Source organism: Apus apus, chromosome 3 (genome assembly GCF_020740795.1).
Source record: "Apus apus isolate bApuApu2 chromosome 3, bApuApu2.pri.cur, whole genome shotgun sequence".
Lineage (NCBI taxonomy): Eukaryota > Metazoa > Chordata > Aves > Apodiformes > Apodidae > Apus > Apus apus.
Genome location: NC_067284.1, coordinates 35,998,187 through 36,005,310, shown reverse-complemented (window position 1 = coordinate 36,005,310; position 7,124 = coordinate 35,998,187). Strand labels below are relative to the sequence as shown.

General features: G+C 45.7%; 1 protein-coding gene across 2 annotated transcripts in view; it reads left to right on the top strand.

Annotated features, from left to right (window-relative positions):
• Positions 1 to 1,389: 1,389 nt before the first annotated feature.
• TMEM200A (transmembrane protein 200A) overlaps positions 1,390 to 7,124 on the top strand; it is a 179,883-nt gene continuing 174,148 nt past the window's right edge. For both annotated transcript variants that reach the window (XR_007889088.1, XM_051615318.1), the window contains exon 1: positions 1,390 to 1,649. The gene's annotated coding sequence lies outside the window, so the exon portion shown is untranslated. The remainder of the gene's footprint in view (positions 1,650 to 7,124) is intronic.

Below are 7,124 nucleotides of genomic sequence, written 5' to 3'. Positions count from 1 at the left end.
AGCGGGACCCGCCCCAGCCCCCCGCCCCGCCGCTGACTCCTCCCTCGCGGCCGTGGCCCCGCACTCAGCCCGCCGGGGCGGAACCGCGCGCCTACAAATCCGCCGCTCCGGGGGCAGCAGCGGCAGCGCGGGGCGGGGAGGCTCGGTCTGGGGGTGTCCCGATCGGCCGGTCCTCGCCAGGGGTTGCGGGTCCCAGCGGCTCGCCGCGCTAGCTCCTGCAGAGAAGGGAAACTTTCCGGGGAGGCAGGGAAAGAGCCGCGTCTCCATCCCGCGGGGCTGCCTGTTCCGTCCTCCCCGCCGGGCTCCCCGTCCCGGCCGCCCCTCGGTGCTAGGGCTGCACCCTCCGCCCTCCTCCGCCTCTTCTCGGCCGCTTCCCGTGGGGAGCGGCGGGAAATGGGGGGGTCGTTTCCATGGAGACGGGGCCGCAGCCGGGAGGTTTCGGAGTAAAACTTTGCCGCGGGGGCCGGGCGCGGAGCCGCCGAGCCCCGGCAGCTCTGCCGGGAGTGGGCGGGCTGGTGGGGCAGCCGTGAGGGCCGGGGTCCCCCTCGGGGCGGCGCCCGGGCACCTCGCTGAGGAGCCGGGAAAGTTTCGGGGCGCGGAGCCGGCGCCTGCCCACGCCCCCCGCGGGGGCTGCCCGCCGGGCGTCACCCCCCGGCAGCTCCCGGCGAGCTCGCTGCCATGGCACCCGCCCGTCGCCGCGGGGCGAGCAGGGGGCGGCCGCCTCCGGGGGGCCGTGCGGCGGCGGGGGCTCCGCGGGCGTCCTCCTCCGGCCGGCAGTGACCGCCCCGGCCCCGCTCCCTGCCTCCTCGCCATGCCTGCCCCCGCCCGCGTCTCGCCGAGCGCGGTGCCGGCGAAGAGCGAGGGGAGCCGCCGCCCTCCCACTCCCTGAGCCAGCCGCCGCCTCACCGGAGCAGCCCCACGTCCTCCGGGCGCCGCGCAGCCCCGCACCTCCCTGCGCCGTGAGGGCGGCGGGCGCCTCGCACCTCCCCCAGGTAAGCGGCGGGGCAGGGCGGGGGGGTGCGTGTGGCGGGGATTCTTCCCTTCGCCCCCAAACTTCAGCCCGCCCGCAGGCGTTACCTCCTCCCGGGAGCGGCCGGGTCGGGCCGTGGCCGTTCCTGCCGGCCGGGAGACGCGCCCTTGTCCTGGGCAGCGAGGGCGCGGGGTGGGAGCGGGGACGGGGAGGTGAGGTTTTTCTCTCCCAGAAATGGACTTTCTGCCTGCCGAGCGGAGCGGGCTGGCGCGCAGGCGGCCGCAGCTCCGAGCGGCTGCTACACACCCTCTTTTGTCTGCTCTCCGGTCCGAAATACTTTCCGTGCTGCCATCGCCTGCCCCGCCGGTCGGGAGCCCCGCTCTGCCGAGCGGCTGTCCCCGGGTTTCGCCTCCCTCGCCGCTCCCGCCCCGACAAGTTTCCCCCCTTTGCCTTTATTTTCGCAGGAGTTGAGTTTTCCTTAACCTTTGTTTGAAGAAAAAATGGTGGTGTGCTTCCTTCATCTGGAAGGATGAGAGGCAGATGGGGACGGCAGGGGGATTGCCCTGTTCCCGTGCGTGCAAACATAACGGCTGCTACACAAATCGCCCGTCGGATACCTATCAGCTCAGTAGGGAGGTAGACTTTGAAACAGAAGTACTGCAGACAGCTTGGGTGCGTGGTAGGTACTGCTCCTATCTTACTGACATAACCATTGTTAGTGCCTGCGCCTGAATTCGGTAAGCGTGCAGCTCAGCAGATCTGGGGTTGCAGTGGCTGTGTCTAGTTGACACTTCAGACGAATTGTCGGTAACCACTGCTAGTCTGTTTTATGCAGCGGTTATGAAAAATAAAATAGGTTTTACTTTTTTGAAGGCAAAACTATTAAAACAAAAGTATTCCTTTAATGGAGCACTCCCTGTGACATGAACTACAAAATAACCTGTGGCAAGGCGGTGGACTTGCACTAGATAATGCTTTTAGGGTACAAGGACTATATTTTTTAATATAATTCTGCCAGCAAAGGTTTTGTCTTCTCTGGCTTACTCTGGTTGTAGGTCAGTGCTCCAGCAACTGTTCTGTTATTTTTCTGTAAGTAGATGGTGTTTCCAATCTATGCGATGGAGACCAGGTAAGTGTGCAGGTACCAAAAACCTGTATTTTTTCCTTTAGTTGTTTTTGTGCTGCTTTGTAGAAAGTGTGTGTGTATAGAAGCCCCAAAACTCATTTAAACCAGAATATTATATTTCCATTGAATGTAACTTAAATTACTTGATAATGAAGCCAAGGGTTTTTTCAAGTGTTGGACATTTAAACATACTTTTCACGTTGTCAGTAAATGTACTTGTAGCAAAATACTTGTTGGGAGATAATGGTAAGATTGTTTTTAGTAATCTGAAACATGAGTTACAACTAGATTTTTGTCCTGAGCACAGAAAAATGCCCTCATGGAAAAACAGGCAGTAGTTAAATAGTAATTTGGAAAATGAAATAATATATAATTTATATTTTGTTGGCATAGAAACATATTTTATATGTTGCTCCTTTGTTGGTTTGTGACTATGATCCAAATTAAAGTTGGAAAAGGAGTCCTGATGCAAGAGTTCAGCATACTGGAATTATTTTATTCCATGTATAGAAGTGGTTTTGCCCAATACCATCTCACTGGAACAGAGCTTCATTTTTATGGAGGCTCTGTAATCAGATTATAAAACGTTGGCTGTCAGAATTTAATCCTGTGAAGTTACGGACTAAGCAAGCCCTGCTCTAACAAAACTGAGATGTATGTTGGCCCTCAAGAAGGTGATTAGGTCCAACCTCCATCCTTAATGGTCACCCATGGCATGAGGTCATTGCACACAGCAATAGGTCCAGTAACTTCAGTGAATCTGTCCACTGCCTCAGCTGCATTGCTCATCCTCCCCTGGACCAAGCCCTCTTCCAGCATGTTCTGCTTCCACTGCTTTGAATGCTGGGCATATAACACAAAATACCTGTGCCATACATAGGTGCTCACATCAGCCACGTCTCACAGGTTGAGTATTCTTGATTGACTTACTCCTGTTGGGGGCAAAAGGGGAAAGTGAGAAGTGAGAACTTGTTAAGGAGTAAAGTACATGTATGGAACAGCAGGAGGAGACTGCTGCTTCTTGTGCCTTGTTCACTGTATTTTAGGAGCCAAAAATCTGATATGCTGAAAATCAGTGAAAACTCCCACAAAATTGCTGAAATCAGACTAAAGTTGGATGGGGCTCTGAGCAGCATGATCTAGTGGGAGGCATCCCTGACAATGCTGGGGGGTCGGATCTAGATAATCTCTAAGGTCCTTGCCAACCCAAACCGTTCTATGTTACAAAAAATGTGAAACCTTAAGTTATTGTAATAAACAGTTACCTTTATTTTAATAAACAGAAGAATGCTACCAGTCTTCTTTATGATAGTGGTAGGGAACGTAGTGGAAATAAGAGGAATTTGATATCCTTGCCAGTGTGATGCTTCTGTCCATTTGATTTGGTGCTATTATTCTTTATAAACATATGATTACTTGTAGTCTGCATTTGTTTGATCTTGGGATATTGAAACAAAGGAGAAATAGCAAATAATTTTCTGGTGTGCAAAACTAGAGTCTAAAAGTAGGATTGAAAATATGGGCATCTTGTGCCAGTTCAGATGCCCTAAGGTGTTTCAGATCTCTGTATGAGGAAAGGCGGCTGAAGGCCTTGGTAGAATATCCTATTAGATAATGCTTGTACTATTGTTGTACATAAAAGCTTTTAAAAGGACTTAAATGAGTTCTCTGAAAATCTTGTCAATAAGATTTGTGATACTGCCAATGATAGATGTGGGCAGACATCCCAAAAATCAAGTTATCAGGATTTAGAGAGGTCCATTCTGGATACCCATTTATCAGCAGCAGCTTTATACTACTCCCTGTGCTGCAACTGGTGACTGCCTTTGAGTTTCTTAAAGATACTAATCAGTAGTTTAAGAATTAGGAATCTTCTTAGAGAAGTTTGATACGTATTTTAAAACAGAGCTGTGTATACTCTCCAAGCCCCCTAGGAAGAAAAGGAAATTGCAGACAGTGCTTAAGTTAGTGCATTAGTTTTATTTACTACTTTAATTCTAACATAAAAATACTGTAAAGGTTTTTAGTTTTCTTCTTTACTGGGAAGCACATCACCCACACAATCTCTGGGTAATTAACTTTTTTTGTTAAGCAGACCGTTGATTGCATGAACAGGTGAGATGCTGACAACATCAGTGGTTTAAGCTATTGAATGGATGTTTTGCACAGCTGTTACCGTACTCCTCTAGTTTTAGTGGCTGCTGGCTGCCCACCTTTTGTGGAGTTTGTGAGAATAAGTGCTGTTCTAAGCTTCCATATTGGGACTTCAGTCTAATTGCATAGCAAGAAGTCATTTCTCAGTTCCACCATTGACCATTTCCACATAACACAATTCAGTACTGGGTGTATATATGTAACTTCTTTTCATGTATGTGAATCTTGCCAGGAGCAGCTTCAGTGGACATGATGACTGAACTTAGTACTGAAATACTCAGATTTTACTGGTCTCAGTACAAATGATATTACCTTCTCCTTCCAAAACTTTATTGCAGCATCAATGACTTTTAACCTGAGTGCCTTTTTGAAAAGGCAGTGTTTCTTTTTTGCATAGCTGGCCAAGTGAGATGGATATCCTGTAGGAAGGAGCTACTAGAAAGCTTTTATCTGCAGCATTAGTAGAACGTGTTCATACTGCTCAGTATTTTCGTCTTTTGACGGCAGAAATACTGCAAAAAGCACTTGCTGTGTTTTGAAAATACTCAGTGGCTAGAAGACCTGAGAAAGAAGGATGTTTTTCCTCAGTTGTCTCCTCTGTTCTTCTGCATTTTGTATTAAGGAAGGGTATAGTTATTTTTTTCTTCAGGTTTCAGTACCTAAAAAAGAGTAAAGGGGAGGTACAGGGCCACCTAAGCAAAACTGGGCATCTGAGGATTATTGCCAATGATATGTAATGATGTAGCAGAGATTTTAGGAATGGTAGTGTCAAAACAGGCTTGTGGAAGATTAACTATGAATTAACTACCTTCTTGTGTATAAAGTAGCTGAAAAGTCTTACAAAGACTGTAAGACAGCTGTCACTTCACTCTCTTGTGTCCATTTATATCAACTTCTTGTTATTTATATCCCCCTGGAATTTTAGTAAATTGTTTCTTTTGTTGGCAGTGTGACCGTTTTCCTCCAGTTAAAATAAGTAGAAACAAAGGACATATTTGTGTACATTGTTTCTTAATTCTACCCCACTGAGCTAAGCAATGAAACTTTTACTGAATCAGAGAAACTAGGATTTTGTCACTTCAACAAAATACACTTCAGATACATACACTAACCAGATATAAAAAGTGACAAGAGATGTAAAATATAGTGTACGTTACTTTTCATAGCAACTAGTTTAAAGATAAAGTAGAGAGGAAGACAAACATCTCTTTTTATATTAATTTGTTTTTTCTCCTTTGCTGTTTCCCAAAGACTTACTGAAGACCAGGTTTATACCAAATTAATTTTACAACTTACATTTTGCTGTGTATTAAAAAAAAAAAATGCCTTTACACATATGTTAACTTGTCCATCCACCTGTTTGCAGGTGTAAAATTGCAGCTCAGAGACTGGAGTTTTCTTTCTCTGTGTAATTCAAAGTAAGAAAGGCATATCACATATTTAAAGACCGAGGAAATATATATATAAAAATATATTGTAACTAAACCCAGTTCAAGTTACTCATTTTTTGTTTGCTGTTACTGAAAAGCTTCTACTTATGATTGTTAGGATTCAATGTGTGCAAAACTACAGATATGTGAACAGCTTTCAGAGTTTTTAGGCTATTAAACCATTTTCCTGTGTACTGTACAGCACAAAACCAAGAACTATGTTGTATTAGTACTGCTTGCACTTGTTCATAATGAGTTGGCAGGATTGTCAAGCAAACATATTCTAGCCTAGCAATCAAATTGGTTCCGTTATGTATTTTTAGATAAATTCATCTCTCTGTGTGGGTACATGCACAGGACATTTCTGGTTCCCAAATATGAAATTTGGCATGTGTTGATATTGTAATGAGATATACCTTTAACGTATTCCTTCATGAAGTGGGATGAGAGCAGCACTTTGCTACAGCAAACAAGCTTTCCTGAGGAAGCGTTCCTTGGAGCGTGCGAGGTGTACAGCACTTAGCTGCTGTAGCTTCTCTCTTTTGCATGATCTTGTGATAGCCTCGCCTGGTGTATAAGGGATGAGGCAGCCTGCTGAGTGCAGAAAAGGTGATGCATCATGGAACTCTGCTGTTCTGGAGGCTTGGGTGTCACAGTAGGGTTGTTGGAGGTCGACTGAATGAACCTGATGTAGTGTATGAGACTCAGCAGGTGCGTACTTCTTGCTGTAAATTACTGTGTATTTAACAGTTGGTTTGTTTCACTTGAGGTATGACTGTATTTCTGAAGGAAGAAGTTAAAAGACAGATAAAAGACAAAAAAGAACAAGGAAGGCAGAGGAGAAGGGAAAGTGGAAAAAAGAACAAATAACAATACAGAAATACTGAAGAAAGAAAAAATGAAGGCAATAAAAGGATGAGATACTAAGGTGCATATTTAAAGATGGATGATACTACATTCAGTGTTATAAACTGAAATAAACTCAAATAATTAATAGAATAGCAAGACCCCATGATGCATTTTAAATGATCTGTCTTTGTTGTGTATCAAAGTACCATGGTCTGCAAAAGTTATGTTAAACAGTTCTTACAGAAGATAAACTGTAAGCAAGTCAGTTCAAACAGACATATGGAAGGAAAGGGAGCCATAGAATATAGTTTGCTTACAGAGATAGAAACTGATCTGCAAGTTAGGTGAACTGTTGTTGCAAACAGACCAAAACTCTGAACCCAAAAATTACCAGCATGCAGATCTATGTAATCTGTCATTGTCTCACAAAAGACTAATAAGCACAATAAGCACAATGGAAACTTCCTTTAAAATAATGGGTAATTAAATTGTATGTATCAAGTGAATACTTAGCCACAACAGATTTTTCTTTCTGGTATGTTTTTGCTGTTTCTTTGTTAGGAAACTAATGATGCAAAGGCTTGCTCTGTGGCCA